At 42.5% G+C, this 27,306-nt stretch overlaps 10 non-coding genes across 10 annotated transcripts; 7 read left to right on the top strand and 3 right to left on the bottom strand.

Moving 5' to 3' along the window:
* The first annotated feature begins 18,737 nt into the window (after positions 1 to 18,737).
* Positions 18,738 to 18,819, top strand: trnal-aag (transfer RNA leucine (anticodon AAG)). Its single transcript has one exon. It is a non-coding gene; the product is annotated as a tRNA-Leu (tRNA).
* A 640-nt stretch (positions 18,820 to 19,459) lies between these two features.
* On the top strand, positions 19,460 to 19,541 carry trnal-aag (transfer RNA leucine (anticodon AAG)). The gene has a single exon. It is a non-coding gene; the product is annotated as a tRNA-Leu (tRNA).
* A 458-nt stretch (positions 19,542 to 19,999) lies between these two features.
* On the bottom strand, positions 20,000 to 20,071 carry trnad-guc (transfer RNA aspartic acid (anticodon GUC)). The gene has a single exon. It is a non-coding gene; the product is annotated as a tRNA-Asp (tRNA).
* A 587-nt stretch (positions 20,072 to 20,658) lies between these two features.
* Positions 20,659 to 20,730, bottom strand: trnad-guc (transfer RNA aspartic acid (anticodon GUC)). Its single transcript has one exon. It is a non-coding gene; the product is annotated as a tRNA-Asp (tRNA).
* Positions 20,731 to 21,510: 780 nt separating this feature from the next.
* Positions 21,511 to 21,582, top strand: trnae-uuc (transfer RNA glutamic acid (anticodon UUC)). The gene has a single exon. It is a non-coding gene; the product is annotated as a tRNA-Glu (tRNA).
* An 885-nt stretch (positions 21,583 to 22,467) lies between these two features.
* Positions 22,468 to 22,539, top strand: trnae-uuc (transfer RNA glutamic acid (anticodon UUC)). The gene has a single exon. It is a non-coding gene; the product is annotated as a tRNA-Glu (tRNA).
* A 788-nt stretch (positions 22,540 to 23,327) lies between these two features.
* trnal-aag (transfer RNA leucine (anticodon AAG)) lies at positions 23,328 to 23,409 on the top strand. The gene has a single exon. It is a non-coding gene; the product is annotated as a tRNA-Leu (tRNA).
* Positions 23,410 to 24,756: 1,347 nt separating this feature from the next.
* trnal-aag (transfer RNA leucine (anticodon AAG)) lies at positions 24,757 to 24,838 on the top strand. The gene has a single exon. It is a non-coding gene; the product is annotated as a tRNA-Leu (tRNA).
* A 437-nt stretch (positions 24,839 to 25,275) lies between these two features.
* On the bottom strand, positions 25,276 to 25,347 carry trnad-guc (transfer RNA aspartic acid (anticodon GUC)). The gene has a single exon. It is a non-coding gene; the product is annotated as a tRNA-Asp (tRNA).
* A 768-nt stretch (positions 25,348 to 26,115) lies between these two features.
* Positions 26,116 to 26,197, top strand: trnal-aag (transfer RNA leucine (anticodon AAG)). Its single transcript has one exon. It is a non-coding gene; the product is annotated as a tRNA-Leu (tRNA).
* The last annotated feature ends 1,109 nt before the right edge of the window (positions 26,198 to 27,306 follow it).

The raw sequence follows: 27,306 nt of genomic DNA, 5'->3' as shown, positions 1-27,306 counted from the left end.
CTTAAAAACAAAACAATCTGCAGATTAAACTAAAAGTTGCAGGCCTTCATTAACTTGTTCCTCTTTACCGTACGCATCTTTTTCTTAACTTTTTCATTACCGGTCCCCTCGTCTGCACTTTAAAAAAAAACCCTGTCCATGATGGACTCCCAATATGCCCTTTATAACCCTGTTTCTTGGCATTTCAAACCTCTGTCTTCCCTCAAAAGAGGACTCCCTGCATGCTTTTCTTTTGTACCCCACGTCCTGACGGACTCCCCGCGTGCTTTTTGTACCCCTGTCCTCCCTCGAAAGAGAGGACTCCCAAAAGCCTTCCCCATCACGTTCCTTCACCCCGAGGCAGTCCAATGAACTTTTAAAACTACATTTTAAACTCTGCAGACCTCTTACTTTACAAAACAAAATTTTTTGGCGGAATTACAGTAACAATGTTGTTTGGCACTGACCAGGGATCGAACCCCTTTGTCCATCTTTCCCAAACCAACGCTGAACCACCCGGCTTGGCAGCTGCTCCAAGACCATGAGCTCCCTGTCTCATTTAAATGATTTAACGCCTTTTTCGCCCCTCTTTTCTTCCGCCTGCGTTTTCTGAGTCCAGTCCTGAAAAATCATCACCCCATTGTCATTCCCTGTGCAGCCTTTACATTTTACCCCTCGTATTTCTTCTCATCCCTTTTCTTCGTCTCATTTAAGTTTTGAACCTGGCCATGTTTTGACAAAACATAACATAACAAAACATAATATGAGTTAATTAATTCTAGAGATGTCCGATAATATCGGACTGCCGATATTATCGGCCGATAAATGCTTTAAAATGTAATATCGGAAATTATCGGTATCGGTCTCAAAAAGTAAAATGTATGACTTTTTAAAACGCCGCTGTACAGAGTGGTACACGGACGTAGGGAGAAGTACAGAGCGCCAATAAACCTTAAAGGCACTGCCTTTGCGTGCCGGCCCGATCACATAATATCTACGGCTTTTCACACACACAAGTGAATGCAAGCATACTTGTTCAACAGCCATACAGGTCACACTGAGGGTGACCGTATAAACAACTTTAACACTGTTACAAATATGTGACACACTGTGAACCCACACCAAACAAGAATGACAAACACATGTCGGGAGAACATCCGCACCATAACACAACATAAACACAACAGAAAAAATACCCAGAACCCCTTGCAGCACTTACTCTTCCGGGACGCTACAATATACACCCCCCCGCTACCCCTACCCAAAAACCAGCCTCCCCCAACCCCAACCTCCTCATGCTCTCTCAGGGAGAGCATGTCCCAAATTCCAAGCTGCTGTTTTGAGGCATGTTGAAAAAAATAATGCACTTTGTGACTTCAATAATGAATATGGCAGTGCCATGTTGGCATTTTTTTTCCACAACTTGAGTTGATTTATTTTGGAAAACCTTGTTACATTGTTTAATGCATCCAGCGGGGCATCACAACAATATTAGGCATACTAATGTGTTAATTTTACGACTGTATATATCGGTATCGGTTGATATCGGAATCGGTAATTTAGAGTTGGACAATATCGGAATATCGGATATCGGCAAAAAAGCCATTATCGGACATCTCTAATTAAATCACTTCAACTGTAAGTAGGTTGGATATAATTATTGAATATGATTAAACGTAAGAGTAAGACATTTGAGTGGAAAATTTTGGCCCCGAGGTCAAAAAGTTAAAGAACCCCTGGTATATGGTTTGAAACATGCCTAACACGTTACATTAAGGAACATCATGTTAAATTCAAATGTCAAACATTGAGAAGCTGATTAATTGCAATCATCCAAACCCATATGACATATATTTTTTCCTATATTATTATGAAAACAAACAATTGTAAAATCATGCAGGTTGTTTGAAGGACGATATATTTTATGTTGACGTCTTCCTGTGTTTGTCATGGTATTGCTAACGCAGCTTTCCTGCAGTCGGAGCATTTCTTTTGTTGTGGTCGGGGTCTGCCTGGAAGTGATGCAAAGAGCTGGCAGGTGTTGCATCCCCCGCACTCCCCCCTTCTCTCCCAGGGGATAGAGGGGAGACAGTAATTGAAGCCACATGGCCGCAACGTCCACATTGTAATTATCAGCTGATACAAAAGCATAAATTAGGTGATGTTAATGATTTTCTATTGGATGACTGTGGTGGACAAAATATATAATTTCTGTGTTTAAAACACAGGGTCTTATTAGGATCAGTGTTCATTTTGACAGCACTTTTTAATTTGGTTTTAGACATAGTCTTCTGAAGAAAATATCATTTATCCATCCATCCATTTTCTACCGCTTGTCCTTTTCGGGGTCGCGGGGGTTGCTGGAGCCTATCTCAGCTGCATTCGGGCGGAAGGCGGGGCATTTAATTTTATTAAAATTTTACTCATCTAAATGTATTTACCGTATTTTCTGGACGATAGGGCACACCGGATTATAAGGCGCACTGCCGATGAGTGGGTCTATTCAGCAGAGGTGTGGACTCGAGTCACATGACTTGGACTCGAGTCAGACTCGAGTCATGAATTTGATGACTTTAGACTCGACTTGACAAAATGTAAAGAGACTTGCAACTCGACTTAGACTTTAACATCAATGACTTGTGACTTCACTTGGACTTGAGCCTTTTGACTTGACATGACTTGCTACTTTCCCCAAAACCTAAAGTTTAAAAAGTTATTTGGGAGCGCTCCGTAGCTTTCATTTTGTACTTGTCTGTCTATCAGCGTGTGTGCTGCTTGTCAGCGTGTGTGCTCTCAGTACAACAGCCAATCAAATTAGATCTACATTGTTTTCATCACACAGCATTCAGCCAATCAAATTGCAGGACAACCAATGAACAAGAGTTGTCAAACAATGCGCCAGTGAGAAAGATTTATACCAAAGTTGGTTTCGTTCGGGTATAAAAACTACGACTTGGTCAACAAAAAACGAACTGCCGTATGCAAATCACGCAGTTCGAATATTACAGACGGAGACGCAACAACTTCCAACTTCGTTCGACATTTGAAGTTGCACAAAGAAGGGTAAGTTTTGAATGTAAGCTAACGTTTATTGGCTAAGTAACATGACTTTTATTTGCTGTGTAGTTAAATCAGTGAGGCTGTAAACTCACTGCTAACGTCATAACCATAGACATCTTATAAGTAGACGCAGCATCAAGCGCTACTGCTTACTGGCGCAGACGAGACGCGGGGCCGCCATCTTGGAGTGGTGATCCGCTCCACTCAGTGCAATTCATTTGGCAGGAGCAATGAACTGTCAGCGCATTTAATTCATTTTACCTCACTGAATACCACTCATTTTCACGCGCTTTTTTGTCATACGTGTAGCTATGATAACGGACACATGTTTTATTATTCATAGTTTGCTTAACAGTAATAGAATATTCTTATATGCTATAAGTGACCAGACGTCCGAGATCAAAACTGGGAATATAAGCCCAGAGAAGGGGGAAAAAACGGTCAGCTATTTTTAAGTTGAAGAAACAATATAATTACGTTATATATACATGCGTATATCCTACATAAACAATGTATGAATACATTAGATATCTATATATCTTATAGACTGTATCTCTGTTGCTGCAGCAGCAGAGAGTTTATTCTGTCTTGACACCTTGTATTGATATTTTGTATTACATTCTTCCCTTAAATGATAATGTTTACAGTGATTGTTATACATGTATTAAATAACCAATTGAGAACGTGCCTGGTATGTTAACGTAACATATTATGGTAAGTCATTCAAATAATTATACCACATAGAACATGCTATACGTTTACCAAACAATCTGTCACTCCTAATCGCTAAATCCCATGAAATCTTATACGTCTAGTCTCTTACGTGAATGAGCTAAATAATATTATTTGATATTTTACGGTAATGTGTTAATTTCACACATAAGTCGCTCCTGAGTATAAGTCGCACCCCCGGCCAAACTATGAAAAAAACTGCGACTTATAGTCCGAAAAATACGGTACATATATATATATATATATATATATATACATACAGAAAAGGCCAAAGGTTTGGACATACCTCATTTCAATGAGTTTTCTTTATTTTCATGACTATTTAGACTGTAGATTGTCACTGAAGGCATCAAAACTATGACACCTGTGAAGTGAAAACCCTTTCAAGTGACTACCTCTTGAAGCTCATCGAGAGAATGCCAAGAGTGAGCAAAAGAGCAATCAGAGCAAAGGGTGGCTATTTTGAAGAAAGTAAAATATAAAACATGTTTTCAGTTCATATGGGACATTTAAAGTTTCACCTTTTTTTGTTAAGTACATAACTCCACATGTGTTCATTCATAGTTTTGATACCTTCAGTGACAATCTACAATGTAAATAGTCATGAAAATAAAGAAAACGCATTGAATGAGGAGAAGGTGTGTCCAAACTTTTGGCCTGTACTATACATACATACATACATATATACATATATACATACACATTTCACATTGGGAGAAATAGGGAGGAGTGGATCAGACCTGCAAGTGGATCAAGACTCCCCAAGTCATCCAGCAATGTTGAGAATTAATCAGAGTCCGGTTACACGGCCGACTTTCTGTATGTGGACACTAAAAATCAATGTTCCCTTAAGAGGCCAAGCACACTGTCTTTGGGTGGGATTACAACCAAAGCAAAGATATGTGGTCAGTGCAAGCAGAGCCTCCTCATGATAATAAAACAAAATAAAAACAATGGTTGCCTGTGCATGCAAATGTGCTGCATCTGACAAACACATTTTTTTCCTTGGTTGCAGATCGCTGGAACCCTGCAGATTTGAAAATTGCAGCAATCTGCATGTTCATTGCTTGTCGTGGAAGTTGAGGGATTTGAGCAAAAAAGTAGAAAAAAAAATGAATCCATAATGTTTTTATACACTCTTAACTCCCTGATTACTTGTTTTGTCCTTTAACTACTCTGTTATTGAATTTGGGTTACAAGTTAAAGAAAATAAGTGCTTTTAAAACAAAGTAACTTCCTGGAAAAGGATGGGCACGTGTACTTCAGATCCAAATAAATGTAAGGCCACACATTGTTTTCAGTTTTATGGGACAGCGCGCGTTTCCCACCTAGGCCTTCAGTGATGTCCGCCTTCAATGATTACCTCTCAAAATGCCATAATTGATGTCACCCCATGACCATTGCTGGAGAAATACTATACAGAAACACATTTACGCCCTACTGGACATTGAATCTGTTGCATAGACAGCCCTTCCTCCCAGGGATTTTAAGCTGCTGTCCACTCCCAAGTTCTTTTAATGGCAAATAAGATGGAGTTTAAATTGATCACCAAAAGCAGTAGTTGGTATTTTGTGGTTTATTCTCAAAGCTTTGACAATAATGAGACCAGCCTTGCATAATCTATCCCGATGCGTGGCTCTCACCGGTCTGCTCTTGCTTCCCCTCCCCGTACTGTCCTACCTCCTTGTTTTGTCTACCCTTTGCATTCCAAAAGCTTCAAGGCCTACGCACAAACTTTTACTAAGCAGACTGAATTGGAAAAACACTAGCTGTTTTGTAATATGACTATGGAAGTAAAAAAGTAACACTTGAATATGCATATATGGAAAAGATCTGGTTCCATCAATTCACATCAACAGTGTACAAAACGGGTTATTTTCTGGCGCGTTACAAAAATCAATAAACCCACATTAGCAATTAAAACATTATGTGGTACTGTCAAAATTAAAATTGCAAAAAACATATTAAACGTGAAAAAATTAAATATTTGAGCTCACAATTTGCAGCACCTATTTGACGCCGTATAAGCCAGTGGTACCCCTCGTCGTCGGCTTATTCGAGTGGAAATGGCGGGCATTTCCCCATTTCATCGCCAGAACAGCTGAGCTAGCTTCCGGGGTTGGCCAACATCGTCTCACAAGATGTAGCTTCTCTTTAAATATCCTTGCAAATATATATCTGCCACCTAATCAACATTTTGTTCTCCTTCTTTGTGGGTCAACACTTCCTGCTTCCTGCTAAATTAATTGCCACTTGTGATTGGATACTCACTTTGGAATGACAAGTGAATATCCAATCACAGTCTCATTTGTCATGATCCGTGGTCCGGATCATGTTTTTGTGTTTTCTGTTAGTTTTGGACTCCTTTTGTTATTGCTTGTGCACCTGTGAGTTTGTTTCGTCACCACGGTTACTTGATTTTCACCTGCCTTGTACGCGCACCTGTTACTCATCAGAGACTCTATTTAAGCCTACCTTTGTTGATCACCCGTTCTGCCTTCATTGTGTTTGTGTCACGCGTTCATGCCACGTAAGTTTTGTTTATGCCATGTCATAGCCCATGCTACGTCTTTACTCCATGTGTTTTAGGCACGCTTGCCTTTTTTGTTATTTGCCTGTAGTTTGGTAGTTGGGTGATTTATGTATAATAAACTTAATTCTACCTTCACGCTGTCGTCTTACATCCCGGGAGAACAACCGCGCAGCAAGCTGCGACCCCCCCTTCGTGACATCATTAACATCAGGCTACCTAGATAGGCTACTGTCAACAACTTGTGATCTGATTGGCTATCGCAACTGTCTATCAACTCTGTGTTCTCAAATTCATCCGCTAACGGTCCAGGTGAGTATCCAAACACAAGATGCGTAAATGTCACGTTCAACGGGAGGCCATCTAGAAGGCCTTACTGACAACAACTCGTGATCTGATTGGCTATCGCAACTGTCTATCAACTGTATTTGCCCGTTCACTTACAGTGCCCAGACGCCCGCATTGTTGATTCTGAAGGACCCAGGCAGAATTGGTACAGCATGGCAACATAAACTAGCTGAATTCTGATTGGATACAAACTAAAACTAAAAACAACATTGGAAGGAGCATAATATGACATGAAGAGAATATGAATACTTTTAGATATTTAGGGAAAGTCAATTAAAAAATAATTGTATCTTTAATCTGATTTCTGGTTATGTTAGGCCAGCAGAGAAGGCCTTGCTGGTCCTGACGGCACACCAGTGGCAGCTGATTCGACATAAAAGTCGAGTCTAACTTAAATTAAAGTAGATAAACTAGAAGAAAGGAAAAGAGATTACATTTGTAAATATACATTTATCAGAAACACAGCTATGTTTCTTCCTGCTCCCAACTGGACATGTTGAATTAGACGTGCATAACAGAGGCCAGCCAGTGTGGCTGTGCTAGAGTACGTTGGTACAACTCACTTCCTGAGACTTTAAGACTTCACGCCAGACTCAATGATGTTGCACTGACATAGGTTCAAAACTGGGACCGGACGCATGTAGTCTGGTGGCGCGTGTTCCACATAAACCAAACCAGAATAACGTGAAGGCTAACGGACAAAAGACACACCAGTAAAACAATTGTTTTCACTTTCCCTCTGTGTGTGTGCGGCAGACACGCACTAACTGGCACTGCTGTCCCACTAAATGTAAAGTGACAGCAGCTACAGTAAAATGCTGAATGATTCATGAAGATGCCTTTAAAGCTCAGTGCAATTAGAGGAAAAGATGTGTTTTGTTTCCTCCACATTGTCCATCCCGTCTCGGCCAGATAATTCTCTGCTGGGACCAGTGAGCACGGGTTTCAAACCCGCTCTCAGAGAGCCGTTTTTACCAGTAAATATTTATGAATAGAAATGTATAATAGCCTTGTTTCACAATTTGAATAGGCAACTGATTTTGATTATTTTATGTTTTACTAACAGATTGATGGATAACTTGCCTTATTCAAGGTGACAAGCACATATTTAAATATTTATTTTTGATGACCAAAGAAAATTAGAAAAAAAATGCTTGGAACATCATGTTACATGATCAGATAATATTAAAGTGTAAAAGTTATGTAATTGCATGCATTTTCATTCAGAATTTAAAGAACAAACACATTTAGCCAGAAAGTACCGTATTATTATATATAGTACTATATGGTAAATGAGATATACTTGTATAGCGCTTTTCTACCTTCAAGGTACTCAAAGCACTTTGACACTATTTCCACATTCACCCATTCACACACTGATGGCAGGAGCTGGCATGCAAGGCACTAACCACAACCCATCAGGAGCAAGGATGAAGTGTCTTGCTCAAGGACACAATGGACGTGACGAGGTTGGTAGAAGGTGGGGATTGAACTCATTCTATTTTTTATTTTCCTATTTCAATGATGTTGGATCTGTGTTGTTGTTGTTGTTGGGGACGTGTTGTAAATTAGCTTTGGCTACAAACACTATGATGCATACATCGGATAACTGTTTCAGATGTCTATGTTTTTGTATCTGTCCCTATTTCAAATAAACCTCTATAATAATAATAATAATAATAACCAGTAACCCTCAGGTTGCTGGCACGGCCACTCTCCCAACCGCGCCACGCCGTCCCCATATATGCTATAAATGATGTGGTGGGCCAAATAAAAGGATGTTGCGGCCCATGTTTAATGATGTGTTAGAGCAGTGTTTTTCAACCTTTTTTGAGCCAAGGCACATTTTTTGCGTTGAAAAAATCCGGAGGCACACCACCAGCAGAAATCAATAAAAAAACGAAACTTAGTGGACAATAAAAAGTCGTTGTCGCAATTGTTGGATACGACTTTAAACCATAACCAACCATGTATCATTATAGCTCTTGTCTCAAAGTAGGTGTACTGTCACGACCTGTCACATCACCCCTGACTTATTTGGTGTTTTCCTATGTGTAGTGTTTTAGTTCTTGTCTTGCGCTCCTATTTTGGTGGCTTTTTCTCTTTTTTTGGTATTTTCCTGTAGCAGTTTCATGTCTTCCTTTGAGCGATATTTCCCGCATGTACTTTGTTTTAGCAATCAAGAATATTTCAGTCGTTTTTATCCTTCTTTGTGGGGACATCGTTGATTGTCATGTCATGTTCAGATGTACATTGTGGACGCCGTCTTTGCTCCGCAGTAAGTTTTTGCTGTTGTCCAGCATTCTGTTTTTGTTTACTTTGTAGCCAGTTCAGTTTTAGTTTTGTTCTGCATAGATTTCCCTAAGCTACAATGCCTTTTCTTAGGGGCACTCACCTTTTGTTTATTTTTGGTTTAAGCATTAGACACATTTTTACCTGCACACTGCCTCCTGCTGTTTCCGACATCTACAAAGTAATTAGCTACCGGCTGCCACCTACTGATATGGAAGAGTATTACACGGTTACTCTGCAGAGCTCTAGACAGTACCGATACTCAACAACAACAACACATAATTTGCAGACTATAATTACTGGTTTGCAAAATATATTTTTAACCCAAATAGGTGAATTTAGATAATCTCTCACGGCACAACAGACTGTATCTCACGGCACACTAGTGTGCCGCGGCACGTTGAAAAACACTGTGTTAGAGAGCCAGAGACGGTTCAAAAAGGCGACATTCATTTATAGTTAGTGCATGCTGTATGATGTCCTCCTCTTGATGAAATAGCAACCTCAGAATTATTTAAAATAGCGCCGTTGCAAACTTTTTGAGTAAAATGTCGGCAGACTACGGTGCGCTTTCTCGCCACGTTGCTGACGTCACTTCGCACGTCGCGTAATGACGCCATTACCACCCGGAAGAACGGTTAAGAGAACCACTCGATGAAATGTCAAGCGATTCCAAGGAATTGATACACTGGGAACCGGTTCCGAACAAGAACCGGTTTTCGATTCCCGTCCGCAAATCTGAACGAAATAACCAAAAAAAATTGCAGTTGTCCTTTGAATCTCTTTTCTTTGGCTTATGGCACTTTTTAAGTTGCTGATGTTAGTTTTACTTAATTGTGTTTTATTTGATTTAGCTTAGTTTTTTAATTGATTAAATTGTATCTGTTTTTATTGTGGTTTATTTTGATTATTCTTTTTATCCACATTTTTATGTCTCAATTGTATTTTATTTAAGGGGTTTTTGGGGGGTGTTTTTTGTTCCCTTTGCCTTCATTATTTTTTTAAACACATTGGTCCACTCTGGGTTTTTTTAAAGTAAGGGTTGAACTGCATTTAGTGAAAAATATCGTATGATAGTTCCGGGTGTTAGTTAATAATGTAGATAGACAACCATATGAGGCAGGTGCTTGGTTTCAATCTTATTTCAAGCAAAGACCTTGCCAACTGTCCAAACTTGGAATTCTACAAGGTTCTGTTTTGGGCCCCTTACTTTTAGTTTATACTGTATGTTAAATCATTTTGCAATAATCTGTAAATACATAAAAAAAAACCTGATCATATAGCAGGGAAATGGTGTCAAAAGAAATGTGCGGTGTGTAACAATGGCTTTAAAATAATCATTCGACTTTGAAATACTTTTCCACGATGAAGAAAGCGGATAAAAACTTTGGAAATAAATCAGGTTAGACGAGTGGAAATTTTTCGGTGTTATTTTATATCCCTAATAACGTTTACTCGACATGTGAAGAAGTTGTGCAAAACTGTCAGAACCAATTTAAACTGCTTGCTCTTGATTAGCCAAATACGACCTTCAAGTTCATGCATGCCATGATATTTTCTCAGTTATCATATTGAAAAACAGTTTGCGTTCAAGCAAAGCAGACAACCCTTTCACCTGTAAGGTTCCATCTATCCATTTTCCACCGCTTGTAAGGTTATTTACCTAAACGAGGGATCAAAAACCTAGAAATTGGCACTACTGCCCAACCATTACGAAATATAATCTTTATATGAAACTAAGCAAGCAAAATGGTGGAATTGGAACTAGGGGTACAAAAAGCAATAACTGTACAATAGCAAAAGCATCAAGACGGCAATAAGTATCAGACTTTAGAACAATAAAATCAGATCAATGACAGAGTTAATGGTTTTTAACACACGAGAGCAAATTTAGTTTATGGTGATAGATCCGTTAACAGTTCAGAAATGTCATGAATTAACTACACTGGAAAACAATGATATGTCACTAACTATTATTTTAAGTAAAACTTTGACATGAATAAAAAAAAAACACAAGTAATGTAAACAACAAATGTTCAGTCGAATAAATAAGTGTTGTTGTTGTCCAACATGGGACCAACAAAAAGAACAAGAGATACCTCACATCTAATACTAGAGGTTTCCCGATATAACCTTTTCTCTTCCGATACGATACCAATAATTGAGCCTTCAATGCTGGCTGGTACCAATATCAATTCGATACAATATCAGCAAAAATTATAGAACATACTTTTATCATTTTGTAGTGTGGAACGTCAGAAAAGGTTTGATCAAGTGAAATTACTCAAAGAACAATGGAAGATATGAAAAACACTTTGTGCTTTTTAAGTAGAGTGTTACATAATGTTTGGCAACACCCAGTGGTCATATTAATTTATTAAAGGCCTACTGAAACCCACTACTACCGACCACGCAGTCTGATAGTTTATACATCAATGATGAAATCTTAACATTGCAACACATGCCAATACAGCCGGGTTAGATTACTAAAGTGCAGTTTAAAATTTCGCGCAAAATATCCTGCTGAAAACGTCTCGGTATGATGACGTCTGCGCATGACGTCACGGATTGTAGAGGACATTTTGGGACAGCATTGTGGCCAGCTATTAAGTCGTCTGTTTTCATCGCAAAATTCCACAGTATTCTGGACATCTGTGTTGGTGAATCTTTTGCAATTTGTTCAATGAACAATGGAGACAGTAAAGAAGAAAGCTGTAGGTGGGAAGCGGTATATTAGCGGCCGGCTGCAGCAACACAAACACGTAGCCGGTGTTTCATTGTTTACATTCCCGAAAGATGACAGTCAAGCTTTACCATTGGCCTGTGGAGAACTGGGACAACATAGACTCTTACCAGGAGGACTTTGAGTTGGATTCGCGGACGCGCTACCGTGAGTACGCAGCTGCGGCTTCCAAACTTTTGATCGCTTGCCCGTACGTGCGTGCCGCTATGTGCATGTCACGTACGTAACTTTGGGGACTTTGGGGAAATATATGTGCTGTATGAACTTTGGGGAGGTGAACGGTACTTTGGGCTGTGTTGTGCGGGTGTTTGAGTTGTATTGGCAGGTTATATGGACGGGAGGGGGGAGGTGTTTGTTATGCGGGATTAATTTGTGGCATATTAAATATAAGCCTGGTTGTGTTGTGGCTAATAGAGTATATACATGTCTTGTGTTTATTTACTGTTTTAGTCATTCCCAGCTTAATATCAGGTCCCACCCGCCTCTCACAGCATCTTCCCTATCTGAATCGCTTCCACTGCCCTCTAGTCCTTCACTCTCACTACCTCATCCACAAATCTTTCATCCTCGCTCAAATTAATGGGAAAATCGTCGCTTTCTCGGTCCGAATCGCTCTCGCTGCTGGTGGCCATGATTGTAAACAATGTGCAGATGTGAGGAGCTCCACAACCGGTGACGTCACGCGCATATTGTCTGCTACTTCCGGTACAGGCAAGGCTTTTTTTATCAGCGACCAAAAGTTGCGAACTTTATTGTCGATGTTCTCTACTAAATCCTTTCAGCAAAAATATGGCAATATCGCAAAATTATCAAGTATGACACATAGAATGGACCTGCTATCCCCGTTTAAATAAGAAAATCGCATTTCAGTAGGCCTTTAAGTGAGCTCATGACGCAGTAAGTTGAATGGTGCGGACACGTTTGTTACTGAATACTCTCTAATACGCTTCTGCCTTGCAGACTTTGTATGTGTAAGTAATATGCAACTATAATTATTTGGTACTAGTTTATATTGACAAGTTGTTTTAGACTGCACTATTGTTTGATTAAGGACCTGTATCACATATCTCTGGCTTGTGTGCTATTGTGTGCTCAGCTGTTGTGTAACTGCTATCTCCTAGTAGTCCACCGTGTTTACCTTTTGTAAATGACTTGACTAAAAGAAAGAAAATACCAACCTTGTGAGCTTAATGGAGGACATTTAGATGTTAACTGACTGTCTAGCTTTGCACGAGTACACACTCTGCAGGACTGCTTGAGTCTGAAATTTTAGATGCAAGTCATATCATCTGAGTCTCCGTTTTGGGGTTGTTGTTTTTTTTGCTGATATCAAACTGATATCAACATTTGACGGAGACACTTCTACATAATACACAATCTTAGTACCATACTGACAACTCAGTGTGCGGTCTTTTTACTGCACTCAATAACATACCATGAATTGATTAACGTGGACCCCGACTTAAACAAGATGAAAAACATATTCGGGTGTTACCATTTAGTGGTCAATTGTACATAATATGTACTGTACTGTGCAATCTACTAATAAAAGTTTCAGTCAATCAAAAAACCTAGAAAAGATGAAAAAAACATTACTTGGGGACACTGATAAAGTTGGAAAATCCAACAAACGGAAAAGTGAATTTCCCAGGATTAAAATGGCTTGGTAGACTGACTTGGTAGACTGTATTCTTTGTTCAATGCAAGAAACAAAGAAAAAACCAACAATTACGACACCTTCTTGATGTAATTAGATGTCATTTTTAGTGATTAATCACATGATTTAAACTTTATATTTTTCGTAACCCTAATTTTAATACACTATTATTTTGTTATTTCAGTGTTGCGTTTGCATGTGTTAACTTCTGTTATGTTCTAATGCTGCATGCTTTTTGTGTAATGTTTTACCCCTGTTCTTCAACCTTTAATACAAGTCTATTTTTAAATAATGTTTGATGAATTTGTCTCTGTTCAATAAATATAAACATATTTTATTCTAATAAAGTGGCTTGACAGAAAAAAAAAGTGCTTTAATTATTCAGTGACTAACAGTCCATGTAGCCATCGTGACAAAAGTCAATGAGACATGTGAGGAATGAAATGGAGCTAATGTGAGGCTGCTGTCATGTCAGTTGGAGGTTTTAGGAGTAAGACCATCACCCAAACACTCCCCTCTGCGTCTCTTGGGGGTTCTTTCCCGACGGTTTGATGAGCTGCATGGATGCACAGCAGACAGCGGAGGGCCATTAGCTCACAGGACAACCCCCTCAGGCATCAACCATATGCAGACCCCCTCCCAGTCGAGCCCTCCTCCTTTCCACTGCCGGCTACATTCTGGAACATAAGATGCCCTTTCTGGAATTATCAATAATAATATCATGTATCATGTAATGAACATCATTTTAATGCGGTCAGGTTATGATGTACTAAATATTCCCAACTATCTTTCCAACTTCTTCGATTACTGTAACGTATTATTTTCGGGTCTCCCTATGTCTAGCATTAAAAGATTACAGTTGGTACAAAATGCGGCTGCTAGACTCTTGACAAGAACAAGAAAGTTTGATCATATTACGCCTATACTGGCTCACTTACACTGGCTTCCTGTGCACTTAAGATGTGACTTTAAGGTTTTACTACTTACATATAAAATACTACACGGTCTAGCTCCATCCTATCTTGCCGATTGTATTGTACCATACGTCCCGGCAAGAAACCTGCGTTCAAAGAACTCCGGCTTATTAGTGATTCCCAGAGCCCAAAAAAAGTCTGCGGGCTACAGAGCATTTTCTATTCGGGCTCCAGTACTATGGAATGCCCTACCGGTAAAAGTTAGAGATGCTACCTCAGTAGAAGCATTTAAGTCACATATTAAAACTCATTTGTATACTCTAGCCTTTAAATAGACCCCCCTTTTTAGACCAGTTGATCTGCCGTTTCTTTTCTTTTCTCCTCTGCCCCCTCGCCGGGTTATTCCGGTTCCGGTGACCATGGATGAAGTGCTGGCTGTCCAGAGTCGGGACCCGGGGTGGACTGCTCGCCTGTGCATCGGTTGGGGACATCTCTGCCCTGCTGACCCGTCTCCGCTCGGGATGGTCTCCTGCTGGCCCCACTATGGACTGGACTGTCACTATTATATTAGATCCACTAAGGACTGTACTTTCACAATATTGTCAGACCCACTCAACATCCATTGCTTTCGGTCTCCCCAAGAGAGGGGGAGTTACCCACATATGCGGTCCTCTCCAAGGTTTCTCATAGTCATTCACATCGACGTCCCTTATGTGGGCTCTGTACCGAGGATGTCGTTGTGGCTTGTGCAGCCCTTTGAGACTTTTGTGATTTAGGGCTATATAAATAAGCATTGATAGATTGATTATACGAATTAAAAAATAGTCAGTTCCAAAGTCAAACTTCATCCAAAAAAGCATTATCATTCCTGACTACTTCTCACCATCTTAATCCATCTATTCAGATGGATGGATAGGATAGATGGGTACGTTTTAAGACAGGGGTTGGCAACCCACAATGTTGAAAGAGCCATATTGGACCAAAAAATAAAAATAAAATCTGTCTGGAGCCGCAAAAAATGTAAAGCTTTTTATAAGTGATGTAATGAAGGCAACACATGAGGGTGAATGCCCAATAACAAGAAGATAGTGAAAAAGAAGAAGCATCGGCACATACTACAGTGCCGTCCTCCAAACCCAGACTGGTCCATCAGATTGCCAGATGGAAAAGCGTGATTCATCACTCCAGAGAAGGCATCTCCACTGCTCTAGAGTCCAGTGGCGACGTGCTTTACACCACTGCATCCCACGCTTTGCGTTGGACTTGGTGATGTATGGTTTAGATGCAGCTGTTCGGCCATGGAAACTCATTCCGTGAAGCTCTCTGCGTACTGTACGTGGGCTAATTGGAAGGTCACATGAAGTTTGGAGCTCTGTAGCAACTGACTGTGCAGAAAGTCGGCGACCTCTTTGCATTATGCGCTTCAGCATCCGCTGACCCCTCTCTGTCGGTTTATGTGGCCTACCACTTCGTGGCTGAGTTGCTGTTGTTCTCAAACTCTTCCATTTTCTTATAATAAAGCAGACAGTTGACTTTGGAATATTGAGGAGCGAGGAAATTTCACGACTGGATTTGTTGCACAGGTGGCATCTTATGACAGTTCCACGCTGCAAATCACTGAGCGCGGCCTTTTCTTTCACAAATGTTTGTACAAACAGTCTTCATGCCTAAGTGTCTCAGGGTGACAGGTTGATAGTGTGCGTGTGGGTGTGTCTGCATGCCCGCGCACCTGCGGCACCGATAGCCTGATGCCTCGCACCTGTGTGGTTGAGCGGCGCTTGGGGGAGGGCTGTGGGTGCTTCACTCTTTTTTTATGCAGGATCAGCAAGCGGAAAGAGGCCAGCGTGGAGCAGTTCAGCTGACACAGACAAGGGCAGGAACGCCAGGAGGGACCGAGCGCAACCCGAAAGTCGTCACGGCTGGGAACGAGTCGGTCTGAGAACACTTAACGCGGCTGAGGAGCGACAGGATTTGCTGCTGCGCAGAAGGTGGACGCCATCGGCACGCCAGGCCGACCAAGAAAGCGCACAGTGCGAGAGAGGGAAGCTGCGGGAGACAGTGGAAGGGAGGGGACGCGTTCCACCCTTCCTCCAGCCAAGTACCCTTTCTATTCCTCTCTTAGCCAAGGAATTTTACAGCAACAATTGCATGCACAGGCTCAATAGTTTGGATGGGTATTTTAACTTTTGATTACATTATTTGTTTTGACCCACCCTGTGTTGGCTTTTTGTTATTTGATTGTATTATTAGTTATTCTTTCCCCACTAAAACTAAGTGTTGTCCTGCAAGCCTAAACAGCTGAAGACTGATGGACTAAATGTCTTGACGGTTACCTTGTGTTCTCCTTTCTCTTTTTAAAGTGACTGCCAGTGGTATTGCGGCCTGCTGCCCAAGAGCTCAACACGTCTCTCATCCAGGAGTAAAACACATTGGGCTCTTTTATATGGACTCTTAAAATATATTTTTAATAGTTTCCTATGTGGTAATAAAATATTTTTAGCAGAAACTCCCCTCTGGTCTGTGGTAGTCCCTCCCCTCAGAAAATGGTCTTGCACCCTGTTTCAGTCACTCCACTCGGTGACGTACACTACTGTTCAAAAGTTTGGGGTCACCCAAACAATTTTGTGGAATAGCCTTCATTTCTAAGAACAAGAATAGACTGTCGAGTTTCAGATGAACGTTCTCTTTTTCTGGCCATTTTAAGCGTTTAATTGACCCCACAAATGTGATGCTCCAGAAACTCAATCTGCTCAAAGGAAGGTCAGTTTTGTAGCTTCTGTAACGAGCTAAACTGTTTTCAGATGTGTGAACATGATTGCACAAGGGTTTTCTAATCATCAATTAGCCTTCTGAGCCAATGAGCAAACACATTGTACCATTAGAACACTGGAGTGATAGTTTGCTGGAAATGGGCCTCTATACACCTATGCAGATATTGCACCAAAAACCAGACATTTGCAGCTAGAATAGTCATTTACCACATTACTAATGTATAGAGTGTATTTCTTTAAAGTTAAGACTAGTTTAAAGTTATCTTCATTGAAAAGTACAATGCTTTTCCTTCAAAAATAAGGACATTTCAATGTGACCCCAAACTTTTGAACGGTAGTGTAAGTGCTTGATTTTATACACCTGTGGCCAGGCCAAGTGATTAGGACACCTGATTCTGATCATTTGGATGGGTGGCCAAATACTTTTGGCAATATAGTGTATATGATGAGACAAGGTCTATTATAATTAGTGCACAGCTGACAGAAAATCCATTCTTCTCCTGCACTACGGACCTCTGGACATGCCGGTCAGTAAGCCCATATGGCTGTAACACTCAAGTTCATCACAAAATCCTGGGAAATACATTCCTGGTGCATAGGATACTCTGCACTGCAGTCCGACCACACAGCTGAAACTCTGAAGGAGGCCCTGGAGGATATAGTCACAGATTCCTCGATATGGCCAAAATGTCTGGTATCCCAACAGATAATGCAACGAACAACCGCAAAGCATTTATAGACCACCTCTGGATTCCTTGTTTTGGCTACAACTTGCTAACCTGACTCTCGCCAGATCCTTTTAGTTCGCTGAGCTCCACACAAGGATCTGGGACTTCTCATTAGCAGATGTATTTCAGAAGGCGATTTGTTTAGGCAGAGAGAGGATTTGTGTGAGGCATTTTCCCGGCGGCTAGAGCAGAGGGCCAACCTGTTGCGGTGATGTCTGTCAGTCAGGGCTTATACAGGATGGAGGACATTTGCCTTGACTTTAATCTCTTCATTGCTGGTTCTCGGTCAAACAGAGCGAGACGAGGGTCTGTTTCTTGTTTGAGCTTTTCCTCTGACGTCTGTGGTTGTATTCAAGCTGTTTTCTGTGCCAACTGACTTTAGGCTAACCATTGGTATATGTGTATAAGTGGTATATGTGTAACTAAACTGTTGTCAGGGTTTGCTCGTAGGTGGTTAGATGCGTTGTCGTAAATAAGACCATACAGGGCTTCGCCTAAGGACTTTTCTAATTCTACCAAGGTTGATTTTTGTAATGCTATGTCGAGGTCGTCAGCTGCTGCATCCCTAACCTTTAATTTGACACATTGACTCTGACAAACCATTTTCCCTTTTTGAAGACTTGCTTTTGCATCCTAATTTCGAGGGGTGCAACAAACATTAGTAAAATACTGTGTTTGATTTCTGTAGGGCTGTGCAGCAACGCCGAGTCCACACATCACAACATTCGGAGAAGGATACTGTGGTCACTTCTCAAATTTCAACGAGATGGTAATTGAAGAAAATGAGAGGAACCTAAACCATCTCCCCGTCAGGGAATTGAACCCCGGTCTTCCGCGTGACAGGCGGAGATACTGTCCACTATACTAACGAGGACTGCTTGGGATGATATTTTGCCTGCCACACCGCGACCAAAGTGTTGCTATCTCATATTTCTGCTATCTCATAATGCCGACAAATTGATCCGCCGAATGCATAGATTGAGGGTAGTGTGGCCGAGCGGTCTAAGGCGCTGGATTAAGGCTCCAGTCTCTCGGGAGGCGTGGGTTCAAATCCCACCACTGCCATTTTTGCTGGTAACACACTTGTATCTTCCCTGACTGAGGCAAGAAGACCCAGGGCCTCATTTAGAAAACTTGCAAAAATAGGGCCAAAACGTTAGCTTTGGAGTTTTCCATGCCAGGTATGCAATAAAAAAAAACCCAACCAGCACAGATTTAAGGCCCGCCAGCAGCGTCCGGTAAAGCTAAAAGGTGGTCGAGGTTGTATGTTTATCATCATGTCGTTTGAAGATCAACCTAACCTAGTCAATGACGGCATCCAGATCTTGTTGGTTGCATTGCACAGGCAGGAGAGAGCAGACTAACAAATGACTCATCATATGCACTCCTCCACACTAACATGCTTTAGAACCATCCTCACTGTTTTGAATCATCAACATCACAACATTCGGAGAAGGATACTGTGGTCACTTCTCAAATTTCAAAAAGATGGTAATTGATGAAAATAAGAGACACCTGAACCATCTCCCCGTCAGGGAATCGAACCCTGATCTTCCGCGTGACAAGCGGAGATACTGTCCACTATACTAACGAGGACTGCTTGGGATGATATTTTGCCTGCCACACCGCGACCAAAGTGTTGCTATTCAGTATTTCTGCGATCTCATAATGCGGACAATTTGATCCTCCGAAAGTACGGATTGAGGGTAGTGTGGCCGAGCGGTCTAAGGCGCTGGATTAAGGCTCCAGTCTCTCGGGAGGCGTGGGTTCAAATCCCACCACTGCCATTTTTGCTGGTAACACACTTGTATCTTCCCTGACTGAGGCAATAAGACCCTGGGCCTCATTTAGAAAACTTGCAAAAATAGGACCAAAACGTTAGCTTTGGAGTTTTCCATTCCAGGTATGCAATAAAAAAAACACAACCAGCACAGATTTAAGGCCCGCCAGCAGCGTCCGGTAAAGCTAAAAGGTGGTCGAGGTTGTATGTTTATCAACATGTCGTTTGAAGATCAACCTAACCTAGTCAATGACGGCATCCAGATCTTGTTGGTTGCATTGCACAGGCAGGAGAGAGCAGACTAACAAATGACTCATCATATGCACTCCTCCACACTAACATGCTGTAGAACCATCCTCACTGTTTTGAATCATCAACATCACAACATTCGGAGAAGGATACTGTGGTCACTTCTAAAATTTCAACAAGATGGTAATTGAAAAAAGTAAGAGGCACCCGCACCATCTCCCCGTCAGGGAATCGAACCCTGGTCTTCCGCGTGACAGGCGGAGATACTGTCCACTATACTAACGAGGACTGCTTGGCATGTTATTTTCCTGGGGACAACCAAACAGGCTTGGCTTTTGCCTGCCACACCGCGACCAAAGGCGCTGAATTAAGGCTCCAGTCTCTCGGGAGGCTTGGGTTCAAATCCCACCACTGCCATTTTTGCTGGTAACACACTTGTATCTTCCCTGACTGAGGCAATAAGACCCTGGGCCTCATTTAGAAAACTTGCAAAAATAGGGCCAAAACGTTAGCTTTGGAGTTTTCCATGCCAGGTATGCAATAAAAAAAACACAACCAGCACAGATTTAAGGCCCGCCAGCAGCGTCCGGTAAAGCTAAAAGGTGGTCGAGGTTGTATGTTTATCAACATGTCGTTTGAAGAATAACCTAACCTAGTCAATGACGGCATCCAGATCTTGTTGGTTGCATTGCACAGGCAGGAGAGAGCAGACTAACAAATGACTCATCATATGCACTCCTCCACACTAACATGCTGTAGAACCATCCTCACTGTTTTGAATCAACAACATCACAACATTCGGAGAAGGATACTGTGGTCACTTTTGAAATTTCAACAAGATGGTAATTGAAGGAAATAGGAGGCACCTGCAAAATCTCCCCGTCAGGGAATCGAACCCTGGTCTTCCGCGTGACAGGCGGAGATACTGTCCACTATACTAACGAGGACTGCTTGGCATGCTATTTTCCTGGGAACAACCAAACAGGTTTGGCTTTTGCCTGCCACACCGCGACCTAAGGCGCTGGATTAAGGCTCCAGTCTCTCAGGAGGCGTGGGTTCAAATCCCACCACTGCCATTTTTGCTGGTAACGCACTTGTATCTTCCCTGACTGAGGCAATAAGACCCTGGGCCTCATTTAGAAAGCTTGCAAAAATAGGGCCAAAACGTTAGCTTTGGAGTTTTCCATGCCAGGTATGCAATAAAAAAAAACACAACCACCACAGATTTAAGGCCCACCAGCAGCATCCAGTAAAGCTAAAAGGTGGTCGAGGTTGTATGTTTATCAACATGTCGTTTGAAGATCTCCGCCCCTACTTAAGACATTCAGGCCACTTTTATCTGTTTCTGTATTTGGATGACACCGCAGTGATAGGATGTATCACTGGCCCGCACGGTGCGACCAGCAGGAGGGAGTTGGCCTATCTGGTGACATTGTGCGGAAACAACGACCTTATCCTCAACACGGACTACACTAAGAAGACAAAAGAAGACAGGAGGAAGGAAAGTCTGTTCTTTTTTGTTACTATTGTACAATTTTTCCACACCCAAGTCCAAATTCATGCAGCAGTTTCCATAGTGTAGTGGTTATCACTTCACTAAGACACAAAAGTTACCCCGGTTCAAAGAAGACAATTCGCATTTCTGACATGGCATATGAATGCAATGGGTGCTTCACACATTTGTCAAGAAACCATGCAGGAGACCAGTGTCTGAACCAGTGACCAACTCCCTGGTGGTTTAGTGGCTAGGATTCAGCGCTTTCACCGCCGCGGCCCGGGTTCGATTCCCGGTCAGGGAAAGCTATCCGACCCTTTCTCAGAGCAGGCAATTTATAATAAACTTATGTGACTTCCATGTTTTATGCTCACGATATACAAATCATTATGGTTGACATTTTCCATAAAGGCAATGGGGACATTGGTCAAATTTGGCCCAAAAAATGTGCCTGAGATTCTCAGCTTTCCTCTTCTTGTCGTCTTCGAGGTCCACTGCACGACACCTTTCCAGTTCTCCACACACAACCTAGCCTAGTCAATGACGGCATCCAGATCTTGTTGGTTGCATTGCACAGGCAGGAGAGAGCAGACTAACAAATGACTCATCATATGCACTCCTCCACACTAACATGCTGTAGAACCATCCTCATAGCCTCATTTGTTCATGGATACCCTGCAACGTTCCGTTTCACAGATCTTGGGCGATTTAGGCAGGAACAAAAAGGCCACACTTCTTTGGAGCCAGGCAGAAGAGATTTGTTTAGGCAGAGAGAGGATTTGTGTGAGGCATTTTCCCGGCGGCTAGAGCAGAGGGCCAACTGTTGCGGTGATAGGATGTATCACTGGCCCGCACGGTGCGACCAGCAGGAGGGAGTTGGCCTGTCTGGATACATTGTGTGGAAACAACGACCTTATCCTCAACACGGACTACACTAAGAAGACAAAAGAAGACAGGAGGAAGGAAAGTCTGTTCTTTTTTGTTACTATTGTACAATTTTTCCACACCCAAGTCCAAATTCATGCAGCAGTTTCCATAGTGTAGTGGTTATCACTTCACTAAGACACAAAAGTTACCCCGGTTCAAAGAAGACAATTCGCATTTCTGACATGGCATATGAATGCAATGGGTGCTTCACACATTTGTCAAGAAACCATGCAGGAGACCAGTGTCTGAACCAGTGATCAACTCCCTGGTGGTCTAGTGGCTAGGATTCGGCGCTTTCACCGCCGCGGCCCGGGTTCGATTCCCGGTCAGGGAAAGCTATCCGACCCTTTCTCAGAGCAGGCAATTTATAATTAACTTATGTGACTTCCATGTTTTATGCTCATGATATACAAATCATTATAGTTGACATTTTCCATAAAGGCAATGGGGACATTGCTCAAACTTGGCCCAAAGAATGTGCCCGAGATTCTCCGCTTTCCTCTTCTTGTCGTCTTCGAGGTCCACTGCACGACACCTTTCCAGTTCTCCACACACAACCTAGCCTAGTCAATGACGGCATCCAGATCTTGTTGGTTGCATTGCACAGGCAGGAGAGAGCAGACTAACAAATGACTCATCATATGCACTCCTCCAGACTAACATGCTGTAGAACCATCCTCATAGCCTCATTTGTTCATGGATACCCTGCAACTTTCCGTTTCACAGATCTTGGGCGATTTAGGCAGGGCCAAAAAGGCCACACTTCTTTGGAGCCAGGCAGAAGAGATTTGTTTAGGCAGAGAGAGGATTTGTGTGAGGCATTTTCCAGGCGGCTAGAGCAGAGGGCCAGCCTGTTGCGGTGATGTCTGTCAGTCAGGGCTTATACAGGATGGAGGAAATTTGCCTTGACTTTAATCTCTTCATTGCTGGTTCTCGGTCAAACAGAGCGAGACGAGGGTCTGTTTCTTGTTTGAGCTTTTCCTCTGACGTCTGTGATATTTTGCTGGGGACAAGTAAACAGGCTTGGCTTTTGCCTGCCACACCGCGACCAAAGTGTTGCTATTCCATATTTCTGCTATCTCATAATGCGGACAATTTGATCCTCCGAAAGCTTGGATTGAGGGTAGTGTGGCCGAGCGGTCTAAGGCGCTGGATTAAGGCTCCAGTCTCTCAGGAGGCGTGGGTTCAAATCCCACCACTGCCATTTTTGCTGGTATCGCACTTGTATCTTCCCTGACTGAGGCAATAAGACCCTGGGCCTCATTTAGAAAGCTTGCAAAAATAGGGCCAAAACGTTAGCTTTGGAGTTTTCCATGCCAGGTATGCAGTAAAAAAAACACAACCAGCACAGATTTAAGGCCCGCCAGCAGCATCCAGTAAAGCTAAAAGGTGGTCGAGGTTGTATGTTTATCAACATGTCGTTTGAAGATCTCCGCCCCTACTTAAGACATTCAGGCCACTTTTATCTGTTTCTGTATTTGGATGACACCGCAGTGATAAGATGTATCACTGGCCCGCACGGTGCGACCAGCAGGAGGGAGTTGGCCTGTCTGGATACATTGTGTGGAAACAACGACCTTATCCTCAACACGGACTACACTAAGAAGACAAAAGAAGACAGGAGGAAGGAAAGTCTGTTCTTTTTTGTTACTATTGTACAATTTTTCCACACCCAAGTCCAAATTCATGCAGCAGTTTCCATAGTGTAGTGGTTATCACTTCACTAAGACACAAAAGTTACCCCGGTTCAAAGAAGACAATTCGCATTTCTGACATGGCATATGAATGCAATGGGTGCTTCACACATTTGTCAAGAAACCATGCAGGAGACCAGTGTCTGAACCAGTGATCAACTCCCTGGTGGTCTAGTGGCTAGGATTCGGCGCTTTCACCGCCGCGGCTGGGGTTCGATTCTCGAAGCTATCCGACCCTTTCTCAGAGCAGGCAATTTATAATAAACTTATGTGACTTCCATGTTTTATGCTCATGATATACAAATCATTATAGTTGACATTTTCCATAAAGGCAATGGGGACATTGCTCAAACTTGGCCCAAAAAATGTGCCCGAGATTCTCCGCTTTCCTCTTCTTGTCGTCTTCGAGGTCCACTGCACGACACCTTTCCAGTTCTCCACACACAACCTAGCCTAGTCAATGACGGCATCCAGATCTTGTTGGTTGCATTGCACAGGCAGGAGAGAGCAGACTAACAAATGACTCATCATATGCACTCCTCCACACTAACATGATGTAGAACCATCCTCACTGTTTTGAATCATCAACATCACAACATTCGGAGAAGGATACTGTGGTCACTTCTCAAATTTCAAAAAGATGGTAATTGATGAAAATAAGAGGCACCTGAACCATCTCCCCGTCAGGGAACCGAACCCTGGTCTTCCGCGTGACAGGCGGAGATACTGTCCACTATACTAACGAGGACTGCTTGGGATGATATTTTGCCTGCCACACCGCGACCAAAGTGTTGCTATTCAGTATTTCTGCGATCTCATAATGCGGACAAATTGATCCTCCGAAAGCACTGATTGAGGGTAGTGTGGCCGAGCGGGCTAAGGCGCTGGATTAAGGCTCCAGTCTCTCGGGAGGCGTGGGTTCAAATCCCACCACTGCCATTTTTGCTGGTAACACACTTGTATCTTCCCTGACCGAGGCAATAAGACCCTGGGTAATAGGACCAAAATGTTATCTTTGGAGTTTTCCATTCCAGATATGCAATAAAAAAAACACAACCAGCACAGATTTAAGGCCCGCCAGCAGCGTCCGGTAAAGCTAAAAGGTGGTCGAGGTTGTATGTTTATCAACATGTCCTTTGAAAATCAACCTAACCTAGTCAATGACGGCATCCAGATCTTGTTGGTTGCATTGCACAGGCAGGAGAGAGCAGACTAACAAATGACTCATCATATGCACTCCTCCACACTAACATGCTGTAGAACCATGCTCACTGTTTTGAATCATCAACATCACAACATTCGGAGAAGGATACTGTGGTCACTTCTGAAATTTCAACAAGATGGTAATTGAAGGAAACAGGAGGCACCTGCACCATCTCCCCGTCAGGGAATCGAACCCTGGTCTTCCGCGTGACAGGCGGAGATACTGTCCACTATACTAACGAGGACTGCTTGGCATGCTATTTTCCTGGGGACAACCAAACAGGCTTGGCTTTTGCCTGCCACACCGCGACCTAAGGCGCTGGATTAAGGCTCCAGTCTCTCAGGAGGCGTGGGTTCAAATCCCACCACTGCCATTTTTGCTGGTAACACACTTGTATCTTCCCTGACTGAGGCAATAAGACCCTGGGCCTCATTTAGAAAGCTTTCAAAAATAGGGCCAAAACGTTAGCTTTGGAGTTTTCCATGCCAGGTATGCAATAAAAGAAAAACAACCACCACAGATTTAAGGCCCACCAGCAGCGTCCGGTAAAGCTAAAACGTGGTCGAGGTTGTATGTTTATCATCATGTCGTTTAAAGATCAGCCTAACCTAGTCAATGACGGCATCCAGATCTTGTTGGTTGCATTGCACAGGCAGGAGAGAGCAGACTAACAAATGACTCTTCATATGCACTCCTCCACACTAACATGCTTTAGAACCATCCTCACTGTTTTGAATCATCAACATCACAACATTCGGAGAAGGATACTGTGGTCACTTCTCAAATTTCAAAAAGATGGCAATTGAAGAAAATAAGAGGCACCTGAACCATCTCCCCGTCAGGGAATCAAACCCTGGTCTTCCGCGTGACAGGCGGAGATACTGTCCACTATACCAACGAGGACTGCTTGGGATGATATTTTGCCTGCCACACTGTGACCAAAGTGTTGCTATTCCATATTTCTGCTATCTCATAATGCGGACATATTGATCCTCCGAAAGCACGGATTGAGGGTAGTGTGGCAGAGCGGTCTAAGGCGCTGGATTAAGGCTCCAGTCTCTCGGGAGGCGTGGGTTCAAATCCCACCACTGCCATTTTTGCTGGTAACGCACTTGTATCTTCCCTGACTGAGGCAATAAGACCCTGGGCCTCATTTAGAAAGCTTGCAAAAGTAGGGCCAAAACGTTAGCTTTGGAGTTTTCCGTGCCAGGTATGCAATAAAAAAAAGACAACCAGCACAGATTTAAGGCCCGCCAGCAGCATCCAGTAAAGCTAAAAGGTGGTCGAGGTTGTATGTTTATCAACATGTCGTTTGAAGATCTCCGCCCCTACTTAAGACATTCAGTTCACTTTTATCTGTTTCTGTATTTGGATGACACCGCAGTGATAGGATGCATCACTGGCCCGCACGGTGCGACCAGCAGGAGGGAGTTGGCCTGTCTGGTGACATTGTGTGGAAACAACAACCTTATCCTCAACACGGACTACACTAAGAAGACAAAAGAAGACATGAGGAAGGAAAGTCTGTTCTTTTTTGTTACTATTGTACAATTTTTCCACACCCAAGTCCAAATTCATGCAGCAGTTTCCATAGTGTAGTGGTTATCACTTCACTAAGACACAAAAGTTACCCCGGTTCAAAGAAGACAATTCGCATTTCTGACATGGTATATGAATGCAATGGGTGCTTCACACATTTGTCAAGAAACCATGCAGGAGACCAGTGTCTGAACAAGTGATCAACTCCCTGGTGGTCTAGTGGCTAGGATTCGGCGCTTTCACCGCCGCGGCCAAGATTCGATTCCCGGTCAGGCAAAGCTATCCGACCCTTTCTCAGAGCAGGCAATTTATAATTAACTTATGTGATTACCATGTTTTATGCTCATGATATACAAATCATTATCGTTGACATTTTCCATAAAGGCAATGGGGACATTGCTCAAACTTGGCCCAAAAAATGTGCCAGGCGGAGATACTGTCCACTATACTAACGAGGACTGCTTGGCATGCTATTTTCCTGGGGACAACCAAACAGGCTTGGCTTTTGCCTGCCACACCGCGACCAAAGGCGCTGAATTAAGGCTCCAGTGTCTCGGGAGGCGTGGGTTCAAATCCCACCACTGCCATTTTTGCTGGTAACACACTTTTATCTTCCCTGACTGAGGCAATAAGACCCTGGGCCTCATTTTTTTAATTTTTTTTT

This window comes from Entelurus aequoreus, linkage group LG26 (genome assembly GCF_033978785.1).
Source record: "Entelurus aequoreus isolate RoL-2023_Sb linkage group LG26, RoL_Eaeq_v1.1, whole genome shotgun sequence".
Classification (NCBI taxonomy): domain Eukaryota; kingdom Metazoa; phylum Chordata; class Actinopteri; order Syngnathiformes; family Syngnathidae; genus Entelurus; species Entelurus aequoreus.
Note: the sequence above shows the minus strand (reverse complement) of the source record. Positions and strands in the feature narration are given on the sequence as shown.